The 26,098-nt window shown below is 40.3% G+C and overlaps 2 long non-coding RNA genes across 2 annotated transcripts in view; one reads left to right on the top strand and one right to left on the bottom strand.

The window, feature by feature from the left end:
• LOC309695834 overlaps positions 1–24,096 on the top strand; it is a 237,029-nt gene extending 212,933 nt beyond the window's left edge. Inside the window, exon 4 of the long non-coding RNA XR_014273250.1 lies at positions 23,770–24,096. This is a non-coding gene — a long non-coding RNA (uncharacterized lncRNA). The remainder of the gene's footprint in view (positions 1–23,769) is intronic.
• The window catches only part of LOC309695832, a 350,850-nt gene that overhangs the window by 112,363 nt on the left and 212,389 nt on the right, over positions 1–26,098 (bottom strand). The window lies entirely within an intron of this gene.

Genomic DNA, 26,098 nt, shown 5'->3' on the forward strand with positions numbered 1-26,098 from the left:
ATAATGGGCTTGTAGTCTCTGTGCTGACCCCTTCTGAAGTCCACTACCAGCTCCTTGGTCTTGCCGACGTTCAGCTGGAGGTGGTTGTCCTGGCACCATGATGCCAGATTCTTCACTTCATCCATGTAGGCCGCCTCATCGTTGTTGGAGATGGCACCCAACACCACTGTGTCGTCAGCAAACTTCACAATGGTGTTGGAGCCATGGGTGGCCACACAGTCTGAAGTGTAGAGGGAGTAGAGCAGTGGCGAGAGGACACATCCCTGAGGTGCTCCTGTGTTGATGGTGATGCTGTTGGAGAAGCACCTGCCCACCCTCACCACCTGAGTTCTGCCAGTGAGGAAGTCCAACACCCATGCACACAGACGGCTGTTAAGTCCCAGATCCCTGAGCTTTGTGAACAGTCTGCAAGGCACTATTGTGTTAAACGCTGAACTGTAATCAACAAACAGCATTTGCACATAGTTACCCTGTTTCTTGTCCACGTGGCTGAGAGTGGTGTGTAGGACGTGGGCGATGGCATCCTCTGTGGATCTGTTGGATCTGTAGGCGAACTGCAGTGGATCTGTGGTGTCTAGGATGGAGGAGGAGATGATGTTCTTCAGCAGCCTCTCAAACACCTTCATTACTACCGAGGTCAGTGCAACTGGCCGGTAATCGTTCAGGGATGAGGGTTTGCTGTTCTTGGGCACAGGGATGATGGTGGATCTTTTGAAGCATGTGGGGACCACAGACTTCGCCAGGGACTCGTTGAAGATGTAAGTGAACACACCTGCTAGCTGGTCAGCACAGCAGCGCAGCAGACGGCCGGTGATGCCGTCTGGCCCCGCCGCTTTCCTTGTGTTCACTCTCCTCAATGCCGCTCGGACGTCATGCTCCGCGATGCTGGTCACCGGTCTCACGCTGATGACGTCACTGTCCTCGGTAGTCAGGCGGTAGATAGCATTAGCCGCCTGGCTGACCTCGAAACGGGCGTAGAACTGATTCAGCTCGTTGGTGAATGCAGAGTCAGCGTTGATCAGCGCAGTGTCCCTGGCTTTGTAGTCCGTAATGGTGCGTAGTCCGTGCCACATACTCCGTGTGTCGCCCTGGTGGAAGTGGGACTCCACACATTCCCGGTACCGGCGTTTGGCATCTCTCACCGCGCGCCGCACGCCGTATGAGGCCGCTTTGTAGGCGCTCATATCGCCAGTGGCGAGACCCGCTTTGTAGGTGGCGGTCCTAGCGTTCACTGCAGTGCGGATCGATCTGTCCACCCATGTTCTCTGGTTTGGGAATGTGGTGACTCTCGCAGTGGGGATAATCTCCTCCGCTAGCATATTGACGAAGCATACTGCTACTTCCGTAAACTCGTTGATGTCGACTGCGCATGCTCTGAACATGTCCCAGTCGACGTCGTTGAGTGCGTCCTGTAGCGTAGCTTCTGATTGGGCAGTCCACCGTTTTACCTCCCTCGTGGTCACGTCTTCCCTCCGTATGCTTTGTTTATACTGGGGAATGAGGAAGATGGCGTTGTGGTCAGACTTCCCAAAAGCCGGGTGTGAGACAGCTTTGTAGCCCTGCTTGTATGGCGTGTAGCAGTGATCCAAAATTCGATCCCTCTCGTTGGACACGAGACATGCTGGTAAAAGTTTGGCATGACTTGTCTGAGGTTCGCTTTGTTAAAGTCTCCTGCTACAATGAGGGCTGCACCCGGGTCCTTGTTTTGAAGCGAGTTCAGCACATCATGTAATTCGGACAAAGCCATACCTGTGTCCGCTTGGGGTGGGATGTAGACCGCCGTGGCGATGACCGAGGTGAACTCACGGGGCAGATAGAAAGGGCGGCACTTAATGCTCAGGAACTCCAGATGTGGCGAGCAGCCACTGGAGAGAGTAGAAATGCTCCTGGCATCACACCACTTTCTGTTTACCATGAAACACACTCCTCCACCTTTGGTTTTGTTCGACTCTGCCGTTCTGCCGTGGTTCATTTGAAGATTTTTTTCTTTAAACTGTGCATTCTCCATCCCTTTGAAGCTGGTCTAGTCACATCTGTTTTAAGTGGATCTTTCAGTGCCCTTTGGTCAAACTGGACTCTTGCAGTATTCAACCTTTATATGTCCAGTTATTTTCTGGGATCTGCAGCTGAAGTAAATGTGAAGTCAGTGAGTCTGGAGAACGAGACTTCAGTGCAAAATTATCAGTCAACCTAGCATGGCTGGGAAGCGAGCTAACAGATTAACAAACTCCAAATTTCTCTCACTAAATGAAGCACAAACTTTGTGGATATGTTGGCAGTGCTGTACCACATAGAAAAATAACACTTTACTATAAATTATTTAATATATTAAGGTAAGGTAAGTGGACAATAACCATATCCAACTTCTTAATAGCAATGAACTGGTCTGCATTGGTGCATCATATCTTTATTCTCTTCCCCCTCCTGCCCCCCCCCCCTCTTTCTTAAATAGATAACTATCATATCTGATATCATATCTCACAGTACAATAATATTGAATGGGTTGCATTGTTGTATTTTGTCATGTTTCTCAGGTCTTTGTCTGAATTTCTACGAACATTATTGCTAAGGATTGTCTTATTGCATTGGAGTCACACTGGGTTAAATATGTACACTTGGGTTTTAAGGGGTATTTATTATTTTCTTCTTTTTTTGGGGTTGTATGGAAGCCCCAAACGCAATTTCATTGTTCTTGACAATGACAATAAATAAATAAATACTAAATACTAAGTTATGACCATTATGATAGCTGCTACAATTTGACAAGATGACAAACAAGGACTAATTTAAAAATCTGGACGATCGCTTGAGGATTAGTGTATGCACTTGTATTTCCTGAAAGTATAAACCAGCTAAGACTTATGTGTAGCCATGGTGGGCTGGTTTTCGCATGACTATCAGGAAGAAGTCGTTTTCTGGTCATTATATAAAACTGACAACAACAGAGCAAAAGGTCCAGCTGCTGTACTGTACTGTACTGCTGTAGGGTTTAAGGAATAACAACTACACAACGAATAGGGACACTTCAGCTATCCATTATATCTGGTATGTAATACACTGTAGAACCACTCTTGCAACATTCAGTGTGTCCTAAAAAACATTTTCTGGCTAAATAACCGTAATGAGATGAAATGAATTGCCTCTCTCTTATTTTGTTTGTTCTTCCACTCTTCTCAAGCTGGGTCAGCCACAATCTGTGACCTCTTTGTGTGCGGAGATTGTTTCATTTTTTGCTTTGCTCTGACACGCTTGTCTCAGGAATCTAATAATCCCCCAGCAGTGACCTTTAAATTCATTGATAATGATTCTTTAGATTTTTTTTTATTATTATTTCAACATCCCTTGAACTCTGTATCATGAGAGGCTTTTTGTTGATGGCTGTACCTTTACTGCATATAAGTAAGGCATCAAATAAGTAAATAATATGAAGGAGTACTTATTAGTTCTTGAGCTGTTGCTTGTGTTTGTTGATTTGTTTAGCAAGGAATCAGTAGTGTCTGGTTTCTACAAAAACAAAGCTTGATATATAAACAAATAGCATCACATCCTCGATGCTAAGGTCACTAGTTCAAAATAAGACTGACTCTTATGTCTTGATGCATGCTAGATCATCCAGGTAAGAAAATATTACTGATGTTGCATTTTCAGTGAGAGAAATGTTCAATAGCCATGAGTACCATTCACATAGAGTTGGGGAATGGCTGTAATCACAGCACTGTAAGATGGTGAAAGCTGTAGCATCTAAGATAGGCCCCCTCCTGGTTTCAGAGATGGTCTTTCTGACTCCTCTTTCAAACAGCATTCCTCCCCATCCAGGATGTGTACCCTACGCTCTCATCATTGAACAAGTGGTCACTGCCCTGTAGGTGTAATTAGACTGTGGAGTCCTGGCCTGCAGGTTTTCACAACATTCAGAAGAGGCAGGTCTTCTGAAGCAGAAGAAAATCATATCAAAAAGGCCCGGGGTAAAAGAAAGACTGTTAACTGTTACCTAAACAAAAATCGTTAATGATCCCTAATCTGTCAGGTAAGGGAACAGTTGAGCTACATTTTCTCAAAACACCTGTTTCTGGAGCTTTCAAACCTCAAAACACACTACTCCACAAACAGGTCCACCCCGAGGATCGGGTTCATCAGAACAGAGTAATTTAGTGCATGCTGTTAAGTGCAGGAGGATGGATGTGATATATACATCGGGGAAACCAAACAACCTCTGGCTAAATGGATGGCACAACACAGAAAAGCGTTATTTCAAGTTGTTAATAGAAGTGGTTATACAAGCAATGAAATCGTTAGAGGCGTACTTAATTTTTCTAAATTTTGCTTTCCATTCTCTATAACGCAGAACACAAAATTCCATAATCTTGGCATATATTTTTGTTTTTTGTGTATTGTGTTACCACCCTTCAAAAACAACACTCACAAACCTCATTTTCTGTTGCATGGTGCAACACTAACCCAGCTCCTCCATACCAACATTCCCAGAGGCTCAAGTTCTCCTTTGCTTGGTTATAAAACAATGAAACACACACAGCATGACCTGAAGGACTACAACATGAAAGAAGGCACAACGGCTCTTGCATCTCATTTAATCCACTCTTCTATCACTCAATTATAGTTGCTTCTCTGCAAAAAACAAAAAAATAAGTTTCATCTTGCTCTTGACTTTTTTTCTCTCCTTAGCTTTGTTTTTTCCCCTTCATCCTCTCCTTTTGCTCGATCTCCTAATTTACCTTCATCTGTCCTTTCCATACATTGTTCTCCTTTCCTCATCCCCTTTACATCAACGCTCTGCTCTAATCTTTCCTCCACCCCTCTGCCCTGCTCTCATCACCTCGCCACTATAGTGTCTTCTTTTTCTCCTCCAAAGGCTCGTGGTCTTGTTTAATAATTGATTCTGGCTGTCACAGTGTGCTGATAAAGACAACAGCAGGGCCATTAAAAGTTCCTCGCCTGTTCTTTCTTCCTGTTTTTTTCCCCTTCACTTTACAGACATACACACATACACACCAACTGTCTCTCGTCTCCCCCTCTGTTTTCTCACTTCATTCGGTCTCCTTTTCATCCTCCCCTCTTTCTCTCCACCTCCTCTCCGCCTCTCCGTCTGCTTGTTCAAAACAGTCGAAGCTGACTACTCCCTCTGAGCCCCTTTTCTCTCTTTTTTTTGTCTTTACCTCCATCATCGCCTTCATAGCACGCTTCCCAGTTCATCCCTATTGTTGCACCCTTGGTTATCTTCAGTCATGTTAGTAACAACTGGCTGATGCTCTTTTTGATGCACAACAGGCGGATGACACTGTAAATTGTACAGAAGCACACTCAACCACTGTTGTTACACATCACACAGAAATACAAAAATATACCTGTCATTCTCTTTTGTACTCGACTTATGGAGTCACTGATTCAAATTTATTTTATTTTCTGTACTTCTTGGATTGTGCAGTTGCACAGTTGTTCCCTTTTCCTTCTTCTTTTGGCTTTTCCTTTTAAGGGTAGGTGGATCCTCCACCTCAATCCTGTCCTAATACCCTCTTCTGTTATACCAAAACTCTGCATGTCCCCCTTCAGAGCATTTATTAATCTTTTCTGTCCTCTTCTTTTTTTGTTGCAGCCGGGCTATATCTTTCTCCCTCTCGTTGACGGACACATGTATTCTATCTTGTTTCCGCTGACTTCCATTCCCCTATTCTCCAGAGCATACCTCCACTTCTCTTTTCCACCTGCTCCCTACTCTCACTAGAGGTCACAATGTTGCCTGCAAACATCATAGTCCATAGAGACTCCTGCCTGACACCATCTGTCAGCCTGTCCATCATCACTGCGGATGTAATGGTGATGGACAGGATGATTAGCATGAAACATGAGAGAGAGAGAGAGAGAGAGAGAGAGAGAGAGAGCTTATTTGACCACATCCTCCCATCTCTAAAAGTCTTTTTTTGTTCTTTTGCATTTCCTCCACTTTGTTTTTATCATTACTAAATGATGAATTCAGCACTTGCACCTTACTAATGTTTATTAGTATGAGTGTGACATTATTATAAAGTGCTACCCCCAAACATTTACAGGCTGTTGATAAAAGAAGATGAGCTGCTCCAAAGTGGTAAACATGGTTGTGCTCCAAGTTTTTTTTTTAAATTTTTTTTTTTTTTTTTAAGTATTGCTGCCATCGAATTGAAAATGAGCTAATGTTTTCTTAAAATAACAAACTTTCCCAGCTCAAACAGTTAATGTGGCGTCTATGATGTTTTGTGAATAAAACATGGGTCTATGAGATTTGCAAATCATTGAATCTAGTTTGTATTTCAGGCAGCATCACAACATTTTTGTAATTGGGGTTGTAACATTTTAGTGATATATGCACTCGCACACACATACACAACATTTTACACTGATACAGTATACACTAACATTCTCGTAGGGCTATCTGCAGCCCATTTTAACCACAGTTTATAGTGTTTTATCCATCCAGGGACTCCAGATGGAAATTAGCTACTAGCCAAAACTGGTACAAAACATCTTTTTCTCTTTTGTGTGATTAATGCATTTGTAACTAGTCCCTGAAAGAAATACTGAATAAATAAACAAGCAAAAATAATGCACACATGCTGCACACACATACACACACCTGTCTCTTCTTATATCCGGACACAAACACACGCAAATGCTGTCATACAGACACAGACACACACTGACTGCCTTTTATACACACTCTCCCCACAATTCAGGGAGAGGCGTAACAGCACTAATCTGTCACGCTCTGTCTCTCCCATTCATTACAGACACTATAATCCAGCACACCTCCGATGTGATCAGCCTCCAATTAGAAATCCATCAAGCCCAAGGTGCGTTTAATTGCCTTGTCGGAGCCACACTTCCCAAGCCACCACCTTTCTCTTGCCCAACTCTTTGCTTCACCTCACCGTGAGGTGTACTCCTCCCCAATAGCAGGATGTAATTTCACATTGACAGTGTTGCGCTATTGCTGACAACAGTGTTTATCTATCAAATGTTTGTACTAACAGATTGAGAACTGAGTTCCCTGCAAATGAGTTCACTGATTGAGGTAATGTTGATACTCTAATGTAATTGACTCTATGTCTGTCTGTCGGTATGTTTTAAATAGTGACATGAGAAACATTAGCGTTCTCTTACACATAGTGTTATAGGACATTAATTTGAATGCCTTAAGTTTGGAGTGATTAGGATCGTGTTTTCACATTAGCGTGCAAAGTTTAAGCTCAGAACACAATCAACATTTCTGTTTTTTTATTGAATTATTCAAAGATTGCACCCTGTGTAAACCTAACAAGTTTAAAGAACCTTAAGATAATAGATTAATGTTGTTTAGTGAAACATAATTTAAAAAGTGAACACATTTTAGTAAAATGAGCATGTTTTGGAACATCAGGTGCTTCAGTTAATGGACATAAATGTCATACAAATAAACCTCCACAATACTAAAGGACTGAGTTGTGCATGTCCATCCCGCTCAGATGGTGCCTGATAATGATGTAAAAATCTGCAGCACATTTCAATATTTCTCTTGCTGAAATCATCCATCAAATCAGCAGTGTTACCATGTTATTCAGAGATCTGAACCACAGTGGATATTTTTCCAACCATGCTTCAGTTTTTGCATAGATTAGCTATGTATTTTTACCCAGATGTCTTGTACTCAAATAATGAAATGAGTCAAAAAAAAAATTTTTTTGTCAGCAAAGTAGAGTCCTTTTTTTTTTTTTGTTTTGTTTTGCAAAAAAAAAAATGTGTTTGCAGCAAAAAATAATTCTCTATAAACAAACTGCTTCATAACATTATGTACATTTTGTGAAATGGCAGTGAAACACAACTAAAATAAAGATGTTTTTTCCTTTCCCAATAAATGGAAAAAGATAATTCCCAAGAAACATAATAGCCAGAACAATGAAGATATAATGTGATTTCCCAAATTAAAGCACAACCAAATGTGTTAAGCAATGATTGCATCAACTGCCTTTAAATTCTTGACCATAGGGCAGCAAATGCTAAGTACATCACCGTGAGCTGAGTGAAAATACAACAGAAAGGTACTTCGATCACCTCTTAGAAAACCACAGAGTTAAAGTCTGCTGCTGTCAGTCAGTCAGTGATGACAGCAGAAGGGATAACATGCCCCTGGGGGAAACACCTATGTGGCTCAGTTGGCAAAAACACTGTTATCTCAACATTTTATTGGGGTTTGTATTCAACGTGGTAGCTGAGTCACATATTATTGTTGTTTTTACTGTGATCTGTTATTTATTACACATTAGTTTCACAGTGAGATAACACACTGCAAGAGCATGCACACTGTCCAGTTAAACCCATTACTGGAAGCATGATACCTGCTGGACAATCCTGTAATCATTCCTTAAACACTCAATGAGCTTATTAGCAGTTAAAGCCTTTGCAATCTTGACACATACTGGCTTTGAACTTGATGTTAAAGAATAATACATGGGGATTTGAAATTAATCCAAAACATCACAGTCACTTTGATACCCACAATAAAATAAGGCTGTTTTTTTTATTCATTTATTTTATAAGGAATTTCATCATAACTTGTTTTAATGCATGAAAAATGACAGATTACCACTAGCTTCAGGAAATCACTGAACATTTAGATAAAACCATAATACCTGATATGTGTTACTGCTTTCTTCAAGGACTGTTTGTATGATTATCCGGAAACAGAAAAACTATTTGTAGAACATTTGTAGAATGTAAAATAAGAAATACCCACCTTTTTAAACCAAAATGTCAGTCATGCAATGTGAGGTGGGACAGTGTTAGTTGCTAGAAAGATTTTTCATGATAAATGCGATCTAAGTTGGTTTACAACCACTTTTCACAAATTCCCAGAAGTTTAGCAAAAGAGCAAATTTGCATGATTCTATCCAATACTGTGAATATTAGGACCCAAATCTTTAAGATACACAACTGGCCAAAAGAATGGAAACTACTTAATAAAAAAGCAGCAATAAACCCTCCAACAATACATACCAAAGTGGGAAACATCTTAAATAAGACATTTGTTTTTATTTCTTGCATTAATTCAGTCAACGCAAATCTAAATTTCATCTTTTTTCTTATTATCTCTTTGGGGGTGTTGGATTTGAATCAGATTATTAAGCAGCATGATTGATGTGTATCGTGATCTATGTACTGAGTCTATTCAAGCTGTAATCTTAGATTTGTTTGTTGTTATTGATAGACCAGTGTTTCATCCTCAGCTAAGCTTTGACAGAATACTGAAGAGCTGAAGTCAGAACTTTCAGATGTTTGCTGCAGCATTTTTAATATTCTTTAAATTAAGTTTATTTTGATTTGAGGAAGTAAATATTCCAGTAACAGTTTTTAAAATTCCACAATGAAAAAAAGAAAGGATTCTCAGCCTTGTTAATAAATTGATTTATAACACAAAGCTTTAAGCAATCTATTCTGTGTGAACAAGCTTGGAACTATTTGTGAATATCGTAAAAAGAACAGTGGTTGGCTTATCTTGCTATGGCATAAAATATCAAGAAAGAGAAGATAAAGTGTTTCAGATGTCATCCATATACTCACTAAGAGTCCTTCTGGAAAACAAGAGGGAAACGACCATGGGAAACAAAGAGAAAAGCAGGGTGAGTGGCAAAAACAAAGACATGAATAAATGAGAGGTATTGACATACGAGAAATAAGAGGCCAGACAGGAGAAACATGCAGACAGGAGAGTGAAATTAAACACCTGCATCATGAAAATCTTTAAGAGATGGATTGCATGTTTCACTTCTATTACTCATGGTGTGCTACAGGATTCTGTTTTAGGGGCCTTATTATTTCTGTTATATGTGGCATTTGTTATTGCTGCTATGCATATGACTTTCATCAATATATCTCTTTTAAGCCCCCGGATGTTTCTAAGCTGCTGATCCTTAATTGGTGCTTAGACTATTAAAAGTTGGATGGTGGACAACTTGTTCAATGTAATTTAGAAAAAACTCAAATCCTCGTTTTTGCCCCTTTTCAGAGGCAAGGGAAACTCTTGGTCCCCTGGCTAGATGTGCAAAATCATGTATCAAATCTCTAGTTCACCCTTGTTTTTTTTATCCATTAAGAAATATTGCCCCATTATAAGTCCTATTGTTTAAGGCTGTGACATTTAAATAGTTATTCATGCATTTATTTAATCTCATTTAGACTACTGTAATTCAATATTTGCTTGTCCAATAAAAACTACTTGGAACGCCTGCAGTTTTTCCAAACACTGCTGCTAGTATTCTGACAAAGTCTTCCAAATACTCTGATATTACACTGTTGCTGACCCAGCTGCACTGGATCCCCACTGAATTCGGAGTCCATTTTAAGATTCTGGTTTTGACCTTTAGAACTCTGCATGGACAAGCAACATCTTACATCAGTGAACTTTTACATCCATACGTCCCCAGCATGTCCCTGAAGTCATGTGATCAGAGCCTATTGGCTGTGCGTCACATGAGGCTAAAAACTGAAGGAGACAGAGCTCTTGCAGCAGTTGAACTTTGGAACTCTCTCCCGCTGAGCTTGAGATCTGCAGACTTTATGGCCTCTTTTAAAAAAAACATAAAAACAAGTCTTCTTTTTTTTCACTTTTTAGACAGTTTTTTATGCACTGATGAAGCACTTTGTGATGTTTATCTTGACAAGTGTGATTACTATATTTTCATTGCTATGCTATATTTTCATTTTAATACTGTATCTAAAAACTTTATAGATATATTTTTCATCATAGATTATGTTTTTTAAACTGTGCAGTGATTTTAAGCACCATGGTCCCTAGGGATGGGTATTGATAAGATTTTTGCAATTCCGATTCCATTTTCGATTCTGTTTAACGATTCGATTCTTTATCAATTCTTTTTAAAAAAGGAGAAAACTAAGGTAGATTAGCTTAGAACTTTGTTTTATATCTTCTCTTTGAACAAGGTAGAAATTTAGGAGTAACATGGCCTTACAAACCCAACAGTGAGATCTTAAGAGATCCACAGCCTATGGCTCTTGAATGGGGTGTCACAGGGTCCCCAGGAAAAAAAAATTGTAAATGTAAAATAATAAAATAAATATTCTTGTGTAGCAATAACAAAGTATAACATAAATTATTCTGTAACAATTACACAAGAATATCCAGTAATGTCCCTGCCTACAATTAAACACATTCACTTACCTAAAATCGGGGGCATCTGCTGTGGCAAATGGGTGCAAGCCTTTTACCACAAACTTAGTCACTGCTCGGTGACATTCGTCTATCCTGGCCTGAAAGGAGACGCTACCGGTAGACTGCAGCAAGAACTGCCAGCGAGCGCCAGCCAGACTCTGTCTGTCTCATCATGGTCACCTAAATGCAGCGCACAGTAATGGCAGGTTTTGTAATAAGGCAGATTGCGTTAACATAATATGCACCGTTAGTTGATTATTTACCTGCCGCATTAACTGGAATTTAAAACACGACATTCATTTAAGGTTATTGCGTATTTTGTGAGCAAATGCTTTTGCATATTCGTAGTGTTTCCTCCCTTAAATGAAATATCTACTTTGCAAGTATTGCAAGTTGCCCTGTGGTCATCCATTCTTATAAATTATAATCAAACTTTTGAGCGTTTGAGCCACTTAGGTGCCGTGTTTCCTGCCAGGTAAATGACGCTCCGCAACGTGGTGACGTCATTCGGGGCGACTGGAATTGATAAGGGAATCATTTGCAAAAATGGCAAACAATTCCAAGGAATTGAAACAGTGGGAACCGGTTCTCAACAAGAACCGGGTTTCGATACCCATCCCTAATGGTCCCTCTCCTGCTTAGCTTTAAGCACATTTATCCGTGATTTAAAATTAAAAAAAATCTTTGAAATGCTGATTCACTGGACTACACGGTGCCCTCTTACATATAGACATATCTCTTGATGATATTATGAAGAACAGACTCTGGTCAATTTTACCTGAGAAATGTTCTGAACAGCTTAACCATGCTGTATTTCACAGAGAGAGAAAGTCCCTCACATATTTTTCTTTTGAAAGACTGCTGATCAACAGATCAAATGCATCACTGGCTCACTGGTTTTGCTTGATCATATTAAGCTCTAAAGAAATGCTCATGCTTTAGGGAAGTGTGTGTGTGTGTGTGTGTGTGTGTGTGTGTGTGTGTGTGTGTGTGTGTGTGTGTGTGTGTGTGTGTGCGCGCGCTTGCCTGAAGTCAATAAATTGGATAACTACTCATCCATTTGTTAGCCTGAGAAAATGTGGAAATAGCCTTTTTGTTCACTCTATTTAGTACAATGATTTGATAAATCTCTACTTGCATCTCATCAATGTCTAATCCACCTTAATTAGATTAATTTATTTTCATGAGCTGCTGTAACAAAATTTGTTTTAAAAAAACTAAAGATAAAAATACACTCATCGGTAAAGTGAATACATAGATTATCACTTTAACTTCACATTAGAAAATATCATCATTACATTGGTCCCCTGTAAGCTTCAATTTAATGTAATCAGTCGCTATTTTATCTCCAATTGGATATCTTCATTTCTTTTAGGTTGTGTTTTTTTATAGTAAATTTTTTGATTGTTTTGATTGTTTTGTTACAGATCCTCAAATTAAAAATAAATACAAAAGGTAGAAAATGTAATATATATTTTTAAAATATAGAGCTAAGTGGAACTAAGGTGCACAAGTGACAAGTGAAAATAGCCATGGTGTCATAGAGAGCTCTCAAATGACTCTCTCATTTGACTCTCGAATGACTTAATACCCAAACAGAAAAGATTTCTTATGGTGTTACAGTGGGGCAAATGATAACTGCAGTAACTAGTGAGATATCATGTACTTTGCTACCATATATAGTAAGAACGCATGTGTAGTTTTATATTATATGAATTGAATTTCTGGTGTTGCAAATACAGTAAATGTTTTTATTTCGACACGGTATCTGTGATTCATTCAGTCATTTTCCCATAATATGATTATTATATTGTGACTTTGTAGTTAACTAACCTTAGGAGATACAGTGGGGCAAAAAAGTATTTAGTCAGCCACCGATTGTGCAAGTTCCCCCACTTAAAATGATGACAGAGGTCAGTAATTTGCACCAGAGGTACACTTCAACTGTGAGAGACAGAATGTGAAAAAAAAAATCCATGAATTCACATGGTAGGATTTGTAAAGAATTTATTCGTAAATTAGGGTGGAAAATAAGTATTTGGTCACCTCAAACAAAGAAAATCTCTGGCTCTCACAGACCTGTAACGTCTTCTGTAAGAAGCTTTTCTGTCCCCCACTCGTTACCTGTATGAATGGCACCTGTTTGAACTCATCATCTGTATAAAAGACACCTGTCCACAGCCTCAAACAGTCAGACTCCAAACGCCGCCATGGCCAAGACCAAAGAGCTTTCGAAGGACACCAGGAAAAGTATTGTAGACATGCACCAGACTGGGAAGAGTGAATCTACAATAGGCAAGCAGCTTGGTGTGAAAAAATCAACTGTGGGAGCAATCATCAGAAAATGGAAGACATACAAGACCACTGATAATCTCCCTCGATCTGGGGCTCCACGCAAGATCTCATCCCGTGGGGTCAAAATGATCATGAGAACGGTGAGCAAAGATCCCAGAACCACACGGGGGGACCTGGTGAATGACCTGGTCACCATCAGTAACACACTACAACGGCAGGGAATCAAATCCCGCAGTGCCAGACGTGTTCCGCTGCTGAAGCCAGTGCATGTCCAGGCCCGTCTGAAGTTTGCCAGAGAGCACATGGATGATACAGCAGAGGATTGGGAGAATGTCATGTGGTCAGATGAAACCAAAGTAGAACTTTTTGGTATAAACTCAACTGGTCGTGTTTGGAGGAAGAAGAATACTGAGTTGCATCCCAAGAACACCATACCTACTGTGAAGCATGGGGGTGGAAACATCATGCTATGGGGCTGTTTTTCTGCCAAGGGGACAGGACGACTGATCCGTGTTAAGGACAGAATGAATGGGGCCATGTATCGTGAGATTTTGAGCCAAAACCTCCTTCCATCAGTGAGAACTTTGAGGATGAAACGAGGCTGGGTCTTCCAACATGACAATGATCCAAAACACACCGCCCGGGCAACAAAGGAGTGGCTCCGTAAGAAACATTTGAAAGTCCTGGAGTGGCCTAGCCAGTCTCCAGACCTCAACCCCATAGAAAATCTGTGGCGGGAGTTGAAAGTCCGTTTTGCTCGGCGACAGCCCCAAAACATCACTGCTCTCCAGAAGATCTGCATGGAGGAATGGGCCAAAATACCAGCTACTGTGTGTGCAAACCTGGTAAAGACCTATAGTAAACGTTTGACCTCTGTTATTGCCAACAAAGGTTATGTTACAAAGTATTGAGTTGTATTTTTGTTATTGACCAAATATTTTCCACCCTGATTTACGAATAAATTCTTTACAAATCCTACCATGTGAATTCATGGATTTTTTTTTTTCACATTCTGTCTCTCACAGTTGAAGTGTACCTCTGGTGCAAATTACTGACCTCTGTCATCATTTTAGGTGGGGGAACTTGCACAATCGGTGGCTGACTAAATACTTTTTTGCCCCACTGTATATGGTGGAGTGACTGTTTTGTTGAATATACTCCTATGGCTGTCCAACATGAGATGGAGAGGGTATGAACAATTGTCTGATACGATCCAAACATTGGACAGAATCCTCCATTTTAAAAACTCAGTGTCAACTTCTCACACCAAACCCACAGCATTAGAAGATGAGATAAGATAAGACTTTAATCATCCCACGCCGGGGAAATTTGTGCGTTACCACAGCTCAGGTACAAATAGCAGAAAAATATAAGAGTATACCAAGAATATAAAGTCAATTGGACTTGCAGATCAGTTTATTGAATCTATATTATTGGTAGGCAAACTGGAGAGGGTCTGTCACTGTGGCCTGGAGCTTGTCCAGAATGAGTTTATCCAGGGTCTTCATGATGTGTGATGTAAGTCCCATGGATGCATAGTCCTTAGCGCCACTAGGATGTGATTTCTTCAAAACGGGCATGACCTCTTCCAAACCATGCAAATTCAGGCTCATCCTAAAGATGTGATCAAATGCTTCACTTGCTGGGGGGCACAAGCTGTGAGAACCCTGAGGCTCATGTCAACAGAGCCTGCAGACTTGTCTGAGCAGAGTGTCATCATGCATACAAAGTCTGGCAAAAGCCAAAAAAGATGAATGATTTAGTATTTAGTATTTATTTATTTATTGTCATTGTCAAGAACAATGAAATTGCGTTTGGGGCTTCCATACAACCCAAAAAAAAGAAGAAAATAATAAATACCCCTTAAAACCCAAGTGTACATATTTAACCCAGTGTGACTCCAATGCAATAAGACAATCCTTAGCAATAATGTTCGTAGAAATTCAGACAAAGACCTGAGAAACATGACAAAATACAACAATGCAACCCATTCAATATTATTGTACTGTGAGATATGATATCAGATATGATAGTTATCTATTTAAGAAAGAGGGGGGGGGGGGGCAGGAGGGGGAAGAGAATAAAGATATGATGCACCAATGCAGACCAGTTCATTGCTATTAAGAAGTTGGATATGGTTATTGTCCGTGAGAGGGGGGCAGAGAGTTCAGGAGCCTCACAGCCTGTGGATACAGGCTGTTGGCCAGTCTGGATGTTCTGGCCTGTATAGACCTGTACCTTCGCCCTGAGGGCAGCAGATGGAAAAGGTGGCGCGCAGGGTGATGTTGGTCCCGCAGGATACTGTGCACCCTCCTCAGACAGCGAGTGGGGAAGATATTACTGATCTCTGGCAGACTTGTTCCAATAATTCTGCCAGCTTCTTTCACCACCCGCTGGAGTGCTTGCTGATCGGCCTTGGTGCAGCTGGGGAACCACACTAGAAATCCATACGTCAGAACGCTGCTGATGGCACAGTTGTAGAAGTTCAACATCAGAGATCTGGGAATGTGTGCGCTCCGCAGTCTCCTCAGGTAGTAGAGGCGCTGTTGGGCCTTCCGTACAACTGAGGTGATATGGTTGCCCCAGGACAGGTCCTCGGTCACAGTTACCCCCAAGAATTTAAAACTGCTCACCCTCTCCACCGCCTCACTGCCAATGAAGAGAGGCAGATGGTTGTTATGGCCCCTCTTCCGGAAATCTACAATGATCTCCTTGGTCTTTTTGGTGTTTAAGACCAAGTTATTGTCGTGGCACCATGACTCTAGTTGTTGCACCTCTGTCCTATAGTTTTCTCATCATTGTTGGATATAAGTCCGAGCACTGTAGTGTCATCTGCAAACTTAACAATGAGATTGGACGCGCAGGAGGAAATACAGTCATGGGTGAAGAGAGTGTATAGCAGAGGGCTCAGAACACACCCCTGAGGGGCACCGGTGTTGACCACAAGGGTGTTCTTACCCACTCTGACACTCTGTCTACGGTTAGTGAGGAAGTCCACAATCCAGTTGCACAGAGAGGAGTTAAGTCCCAGTTGGTGGAGTTTGGGACGGAGTTTGTATGGCCGGATGGTATTAAAAGCCGAGCTGTAGTCTACAAAGAGGAGCCGTGCATAGGTGTTCCTGTGTTCCAAGTGCTTCAGTAATGTGTGCAGCACTGTGGCGATCGCATCCTCGGTTGACCGGTTCTCCCTGTATGCAAACTGGTGCGAGTCCAGGGATGGTGGAAAAGCAGCTCTGATGTGTTTAATGACCAGTCTCTCCAGGCATTTGGCGGGAATGGGGGTGAGTGCCACAGGTCTGAAATCGTTCAGACATGTGACATTTGACTGTTTTGGGATGGGAACGATGGTTGCTGCTTTGAAACAGGATGGTACCAGTGAACAGGACAACGAGGTGTTATATATAGAGGTGAAGACGTCCGCCAGGTCCGCAGCACAGTCTTTTAGCACCCGGCCCAGCACTCCATCCGGCCCGGCCGCCTTCCTGGTGTTAATGCTCCGGAACACACGCCTCAGCTCATGAGTGCTCAGGACCGGAGCAGGGTCGGTTGAGGGGAGAGGGGACAGGACAGGGTCGGTGTTCTCCCTGTCAAAACGGGCATAAAAGAGATTTAGATCCTCAGCCAGAGTAGAACTGTCGGCTGAGGGTGATGGTGTTCTTCTTTTGTAGTCCGTGATAGCCCTGATGCCCTCCCAGACCTGCCTTGGGTTTGTGTTGTTCTCAAACCTGGCCTCGATACGCCTCCTGTGCTGCTGCTTGGCAGTCTTGATGCCTCTTCTCAGGTTGGCCCTGGCAGCACTGTATGCCTCCTGGTCCCCGGATTTGAAAGCGTTGTTCCTTGTTTGAATAAGTTGTTGAACTCCGTGTGTCATCCAGGGTGGATTATTAGGGAACACACGGAATCGTTTCCAAGTTGTTACATTGTCCACACAGAAACAGATGTAGTCCAAGACAGTGGAGGTGTAACTGTCCAATGCGACATGATGTAAAATATATATACCAAATATAATCTGTTTTAAAGTCAGTGTCCACAATTTGAATGTGACATATTACAACTACATATTCAAAAGGAACGATTATGGAGTAAGGAGGAATCTATAAATATTGAAAGGTAACTGATGTGCAGAGGGGATTGCACTTTATTTTATATTGTCCTCTATGTAATGATGTATATGTAAATATTGTTTTAAAAGTTGATGTTCTTTAGGTTTATATAAGTTTTAAGAATTGATAATTAAATATGTATTTGATGAAAAAAATTGAGAAAAGTGAAAAGAGAAACGTAACATCTTATGTAATCGAAAACATTCTGTTGCTGCTTTAATGAGAAGTAGACGACTTTTTGAGATTGTTGCAGACCATGAAATAAATAGACCAAGAATTTAACTCCAAATTTAACATTACCACGTATTGTTGATCAGGAATCTAAAGTACTTCTAAGGTACTATCATCGACCAACAGATAACTGGAATACCAGACTGCATTCCATCAGAACATTACAGCATTTCTTTGATTTTTTGAAGTGTGCAGTTGTGGTTGTTTGAGGCTATAAAAGGACAGGAGTGCCTTGACCTTTAATTGTATATACAACCAGTTTTTGCATTCAAATCTTATTTTAATTTTCATGGTCTGACCTAAAGAGAACCAATATGGGGGAGGGATACAAAACCTTGTAACCTTTTTTTCAGTTTCTCCTGTTTCCATTGTCTCATTTGCTTATTCTGGCCTATTGAGTCACATCGACACATAAACAAAACTGATTTCAGGGATGACATATCAGTTTTATAAAATGAAAGGCATTGTCAGAATTCCCTGTGATACTTCCGATTAAAGAGCTATATTAATGTGAATATGATATGCAGATTTCCACTGTGACAGCTTAGGTATTGTCTGTCAGATTGAAGACAAAATGAAATCTGCTTTCCATCAGCTCACATTTCCCTCAGTTCTTACTGTTTTGTATGTCTGTCGAAGAAAAATGGTAATTTATTATAACTCACAACAATTACACTAAATACTTGTTACACTACACCTGCCCCCAGATACAGTGGTTGGCAAAAGGTTAGAAAGAGGTTATTTCCTGCTCATTAAAGCCTAATAAATGTCCTGTACATATCATTGGGTCATCTGATTAATACTGTTGAATTGAACCATAATGTTAACAGTACTACACTGTATATTTTATATGCTTAAAAAAACACAACTCAGTCTTCCTAGATGAATGCACAGAAAATAACTCTGCTACATTTTTATTTTTATTTTAGTTCATCTTTACACTCGTTATTTCACTTAAGGAGAAATTGATTTGTGCATTTCTTTCTTGATTCCATTGTTCAGTTCACCTGGACCTGTCACTGTTACTACTTATGAAGCAGTGGTAACAGCAGGTCAGGTGGAGGCTTCAGCTTCATGAGTTAAACCAGACCGTTGCCCTTTACACCAGAGCTTTTCACATTGCTAAACCAAAGGACCCTTTAAACTGCATCTGATCTCTGCACTACTTTGGAAGCAGAAGGGAGAATACTTGTGGAGGAGGGGGTTAATGGACCTTGCAGGACTGAGTTGGCCACCATGGCAATAGTTATGGCATGCTTGACAGGGTTATTAGCTGATTGTCTGGTCACAACAACTCCCTATGGCAGAAGCTGATTCAGCTGAAGGTGGTGGCAGATCCCTGAGGTTGTGCCCGATAGCAACATTGGAGACTGCAGAGGAGCTGGAGGTTCAGATCAGACTTCCACTAGTTCTTTCCCCGCATGAACACTAACATCCAGGCCACTAATCGACAGTGTTGGGAAGGTTACTTTTAAAATGTATTCCACTACAGATTACAGAATACATGCCCCAAAATGTAGTTTGTAACGTATTCCATTACATTACTCAATGAGAGTAACGCATTCTGAATACTTTGGATTCCTTGATATATTGTCATGCTTTTTACAACTACATGAATGTACTATTGCTGTGTGATTTATTACTATTACTGAAGGATACTCGCCATACCAACACAACTAGATTTTTAAATCTTAAAATTAAATGAGTAACAGTAGGGTGGACATTAGGTAAGGCTGCACTTTTTGCAGAGATCTCGTATAGAAAACTATTCTGTGCGTATATAGAACAGGTCCGTGGCTCTGGACTGTAGTAAAGGGACCTCTGGCTAATACGTCAGGTTCCGTGTCGGGCTCGTAGCCGAAAACTAGCTTTACTTTGTTGTCTGGGTCAACTTTGCTAGCAAGAGACAGAGCGGGGCATTGAAAGGCTGCTCCAACGGAACTTATTGTTTCGGAGGAAAACACGAACAAAGTAAACAGTCGAGTCTTAAGAGCTTACTTACAACTGGGCTACACTGCCCATAAGGCTACATTCTTTAAGGCTATGCCTGTAACACTCTGCCTATTGCCTTCATATTTAATAAGTATTTGAATAGTAATTTCAAACAATATTTCGTCACATCATTATGCAAGTAGAGGTGACGTGGGCCGCGAGATTGAGACACAGGCATGAGAGCCTCTTAATGCGTGTTTTGTTCGGGTTTCCAACGGCGTGGAATTACCAACAACAGAGAGGGCATAGCATAACATATGAAACAGGAAAAGACAGCCGTATAATCCCTTCATTACAAAGTAACTGTATTCTGATAACCACCTTTTTAAACTGTAACTGTAACGGAATACAGTTACTCATATTTTGTATTTTAAATACGTAACAGTACATGTATTCCGTTACTCCCCAACACTGCTGATCGAGATAGATTGTTTGGTTGTAAAGGGCTATGTAACAGCCTAAGAGTATATATCCATTATAATTTGGACATATTCCATTCTTACTGAGAACAGCAAGAAGTAAATCTTGTTTAGGATACACCAGCTGCTGTTTTTTGTTTTTGTTTGTTTGACTAAATCACGATATGTCTTGAGTCCCAGCGCCCCTGGTACTGGGGGCAAAGGGGGTGAGCTGCAGTTTAAGCCTCAGTGAAGTTGAGTGTTTTTTTTTTTGTTTTTTGTTTTAATGTAAATATGTGTGGTATCCACAGAAACCTCAAAATCTCAGCTAAAAGCTGATATAAACAATTTCTACAACCACCAAACATCGCGAAAGCAACAAAATTTTGCAAAATGTGCCTAAACACAGTGACGCCACAAACTCACTTATCTTTATGTAACCAAGCAAACGACACATTGTCTAAAAGCAGAGATCTCACAGATTCCAAAACTCTAAGTTTCATCACGTCACGACCAAAATTCACTGAACCAACGGCAAAAGAAGACCACAAATATACTTCATGTTCGATAAACAATAACATGGACTCAAACCTCCCGTGCCGTTTCTCTTGCTGAAACTCGTAACATAGCTGGTTTATTTAGTTTTCTTTGGTGTGTGGGAGACGTTCACATGAAGTTTAAAACACTCTTAATTTTGCAATGGATGACTTTTCACCTGGTGGAATAATTTTGTGGTACTGCTGCCTTTTGCGGCAATAGTTTTACAGCATGATTTGCAAATTACCGCATTAATTATCGCAAACAGCGAGTCTCATTCTCTCACTCGTCTGAAACTCCCACTGTCACCATATTTTCCTCTATTTTGTAGTATATAAACACAGAAGAAAAACAAATGAGAACTATGACTAAAGCCTGTTTTAACATTTTAGATATAAACAAAGTTTTTGAGCAATCGACCTGCTTGCCAGTCTTTAACAACTTCAACATTTCTCTGATGATGTCACAATGATCCAAGATTTGACTTTACACTTTACACTCTGTTCTGATTCACAGCTACACTAAACAAACAGAATCTACTTGACTTGTAGGTGTGTGGTAGCTCTCAGTTTGGTGTAGGCTGGATAATAAACAGTTAAAACTCCATGATAAGCATGTGTAATTATCTGTATCTTCCTGCTTCTTTCTCCATCTGCGTGTGTTTGTCTTGTTTCAAAATTCTTGCATGCCAGTACACTCGCCTCTCTGGCTATATGTGTGCACACACGCAGCATCTGCTCAAATTAGCAATTCAACTATACATTGAAAGCATACAAACACTGCAGCACACCCATTCTCAAACACACCTGCAGAGTGCATCCTCTGACTCTCACATGAGTGATTGGCCACGAAGTGATTAATCAATTCTTGATCTTAAATGACATGTTTAAAATGTAGGATTGAGACTATAATTAAAATGCATATGTTAATCATAATATAACTGCATTTAAATGTTAATGTTTAACAATTAGAATTAATAATTAACATCTGCATGTCGAATCGGGATGTTATCGCATGCAAAAATGATATATTTAAATAACTGACTGAGAAACTGACTATAAAATATGTGATTTTGTACCAGATATGGAAATAAAAAAAAAATAAAATAAAATACAGTAGCATAGCACTTAATATTATTTTGTATTTTAATTCTTGCAGTCTGGGAAAAATGATTAGTACTGTAAATTTACCACATATAATTAGAAATGACAGCGTGAGATTGGTGCATATTGATCTATCAAGTGTTTTTTGAAGATGAAAAGATTTAAATGCATAATACATGCAACTGGTAGCATCTTCATAAAAAAGACATAATTCTACCACATGATGTGAAATTAGCCAGTAAAATTGTGTACAAACATCTAATTAATACTTCAACTTAACATTATTATGTTTATTTCAAATAATCAAACATTTCCTCTGAGTAGCGCCATCTATGGGATGAATACAAATATGCAACTTTTACACACATGCTGCGTGCACATTAAAGAGAAACGTTGAACGTCAATCACATGCCATCTTGACACCCAAATACTAGCTTTTTCTAGCTGGTCACTAGACTGATTTTGTCCAACCACAAATTCAATTTTCAATGCATAGACACAACATCATGATTTCTTATTTATTTTCTGAAAGAAAACAAACTGTGGCCTATTACACGTGAAAATGGGCCCTGCAGATCACTCGTAGAAAACTAATAAATCAGGAAACTACCAGACAATTTGTCTGTTGTGCTTTAAGGACACACCTAACTTGGGCCAAACATTCTGTGCATAAATTGCTAAAAGCTAATTTTCAGCATTTCAAATTTCTTCTTTGGAAAGTTGAAGAAGCATTTTTGATACTGTGATTGCAACAGAAATCTAATCAAAGTGTAATTTGTCAGAAAATGATGTGCTTTATTTTATTCTTTTCTTTTTTTCAAGAAGCTTGTACTTTTCACGAATACTCTGACTTATGATTTTGGTGTGATTGGCAGCATCAGAACTCGTGGCAAATCTAATTCTAGGGGAAAAAAACATCATACAGAGTGAATTCTGATCAATCCTGTGGTTAGACGCTAACATGCAGCATGGTTGTGTTTTGACAAACGTAACCTGCAAGGATTTCTCTCCTGATTATCAGGAACAATTTACCTTACAGAGGTTAAAATGGTTTTAATTACATTTTAAAATCAGCAAGCAAACACCGACCGAGTCGGTTGCACTGCTCCACATACAAATGCATCGGACCAGGTTTAATTTGACTTAAGGGCCTGAGGGAATAATTTAGAGTCAGGTTATTCAGCACACATTGCCTTTCGTGTGTTCAAAATAATGAAGCTGATAATCTAAAACGTTTTTCTGTCTGCCCGGCGGTAATGAAAGGCTGTGTATGGAAGAGTAGGTTTATACATGTATGTCAACAGGATTTGAATTTGAGCAGGGAAAACTAGCTAATCTTTTCTTTCCTAGATGCAAATTTATTTACTGCATAGCATCTACTCGCGTGTTGAGACGGAAGCATGTCAATGAGACTCGTGTCTGTGAGTATCATGTAAACATCTTACCATGTCCTGAGGGCAAAATAGCTTGGTACCTGACAACGATGTCAAAGCACACTCATCCAAGCAAAGTGAATTACCATCATGTGGCTATCTGGTATTCCATGTTATCCATAGGGAGACTTAAATATTCCCATTACAGCATATTTTTCTTTCATAGGCGTAATTTGCAATGCGCCGCTGCTACTTATACTGCAGAAAGAAAAGACGCTCATGTAATTCACCTGCTCATTGCTATGCTGATATTATGCAGAGTGAAGGAGAGTGATTGCTCCGCCAAACATATAATTTACTGGATGCTTTTAGCCAACGTACCTATAATGATCCTAATGTATGGTTTTTGATGCGTGCACTGCAAGATGGTTCTTTGCACTGTAAATGAATTCTTTATGGTGCTATGAAAATATTTTAGCATAAAGAGCATTTATGATGGCAGAAGGTACTACACTAAAAGCATTCTTCTTCTTCTCTTTTTAGCCGGTCCCTTTAGGAGTCACCATAGCAGATCTGCGTCCATCTCACCCTATCCCTAGCACCCTCTTCTGTCACACCAACCCTCTGCTTGTCCTCCTTAACTGCATCTATGAATCTTCTCTATGGTCTTTTCCTCCAGCTTGGCAGCTCCATATTCAACACCCTTTTCCCAATACATCCACTGCACATATCCAGACCATGTCAGCCCTGCCTCTCTAACTTTGTCTCCACACTGCCCAACCTGAGCTGTCCCTCTGATGTATTCATTTCTACATCTGTCCATTTTGCACCTTACCACTGTTGCTGTCCTCATAGACAGACATGAGGAGCACACTGCCTTGTGTCCCCTTTGCTAGGTTGTTGTTGTTTTCCTAAAACTAAAAATGAAATGAAAAAGCATTTGCTTTGAGATCTATTCAAGTTAGTCTTTTGTGCAACTGACTGGTATTTGGTTGTTTTTTTTTTGTTTTTTTGTTGTTGTTTTTGTAAACTCACTGTTTGTGCATGTTTCTATTGCGGACATTGTTTGGCACCACTTTGTTCCACCAAACAACTTTTAGATGAATTGGAATTTGTTTTTGCTAACCTTCATTGTCTTCAACTGAATGAATTCTACTGACTTGTGTTCCACTGTGTTTTTTTTTTCCACAGTATGCCTTATTCTTAAAGTTTAGAGCTAAATGATTTCTACATGATTTGCACTAAGTGTATAAACCATAATTTAAGTAAAAACATTACATGAATGAAAAAAAAAACAGTTGTAAATTGCACTTGTGTGTGTGAATGGGTGGATGACTGGGTGTGTAATGCGCTTTGGGGTCCCTAGGGGGGACTAGTAAAAGCGCTATACAAATACAGGCCATTTACCATTTACCACTTTGAAAATTTGTAGCATGTGCTTTTTGTAAATGTTGCATTTCCAGATGATTTCCACTAACGTTTTTGCACCCAGTCTTGTATGTGCTTTGTCTTGAGGGGACACTTTGGTAATACAAGATTAAGCTGAACAAAGTGTGTATGTGGCTCAGTCATTAGGTCACACTGTTTATAGCATTTAGCTCACAGCACCACACTGCATGCTTGTATCATTCATTACCTTGTTTCCAAACAGCAGGGAAGCCAAAAAACCTCACATCTTGTGTGCCAAAAGAGTTTTCTTTAGGCACTAGGAAGGAACAGGTGCCATGTATTTCCCTGTGTCACTAGCTGGTATTTCCTCATTCTCTTTCCATCCAGGTACTCCCCCACATTTCCTCTGCACTTCTATTTCTCATTTATTTATTTTTTCCTCATCCTTTGTTTCTGTTTTTCTTAACTCAATTTTTTCATCCACTGGAAGTTGTAAATGAAGCCTGGGTAGTTATACAAGCATGAATAACCTACTCCAGTTGTGTTTTTTTTTCCCTTCCTGTGCAAAAGCACCCACAGCTTCTAATCTCCATTCACAAAACACACACACACACACACACACACACACACTGCCTGTTACGGCCCTAGCAGGGCCTCCCCCTGAAGGTGCCTGTGTGGGCGTGTCCTTCAATCTCTTCTGTCTGAGGTGCCACCCTTTCTCTTTTACACAGCTGACTCCCATCAGTAATTAAGTATTTAAGCCCAGGGAAAGGTGAGCTCTGGGGCAGAGTGCCATGTGAATGGTTACAGCGAGTGAGCTGTGTGTTTGATGGTTGCTGCTAGTGAGCTGTGGGTGTTCTGTTGCAGCTTGCAAGCTGTGTGTTTGCAGCTAGTGAGCTGCTCTCTCTTTTTGACTTACGTTTTACTTTATTGACCAACGCTTGAGTTTTGTTTGTTTCCTTAAATGGTAATAGCGGCTTGTCCGTCTCTTTTAGTTGAATATTAATAGAAACTTTAATAAAACTCTTTCATTTAACCATTTTGCCTCTGTCTCCTTTTTCTGACCCGGACACATTTTGTTACTTCCCCCTCACCGCCTAGACCCCTCAAGGGAACGTAACAATGCCACATAAGCCATCTGGTTCCTAATACACAATTATATGAATAACAATGTGTTATGTCCCTCTGCAGCCTCTAATCTGCTCAGTGTGTTCAGCTGGTGCTAATTGGCCACACCTAGTCAGGTGTGGATAAAAGCATACCTGAGGCAAGCGTCTGGGGAGCTGACTTGTCTTTGCCTTGGTGGCAGCAGTCATTTGAGCCAACCTGCTATTCCATTTTAAGATAAAACCTCTTCTCACCCATGCTCTGGTATTCGTCTCCTTTTTTATATTGCGTCTTTTGAGCTGGGTCGTAACATAAGTGGCAGCTCGTCCTGGATATTTGGACATTTTAGTGGAGATTGAATATCAGTTTTTTGTTT

The sequence above is a fragment of the Aulonocara stuartgranti genome (assembly GCF_965226115.1).
Source record: "Aulonocara stuartgranti genome assembly, chromosome: 19".
Classification (NCBI taxonomy): domain Eukaryota; kingdom Metazoa; phylum Chordata; class Actinopteri; order Cichliformes; family Cichlidae; genus Aulonocara; species Aulonocara stuartgranti.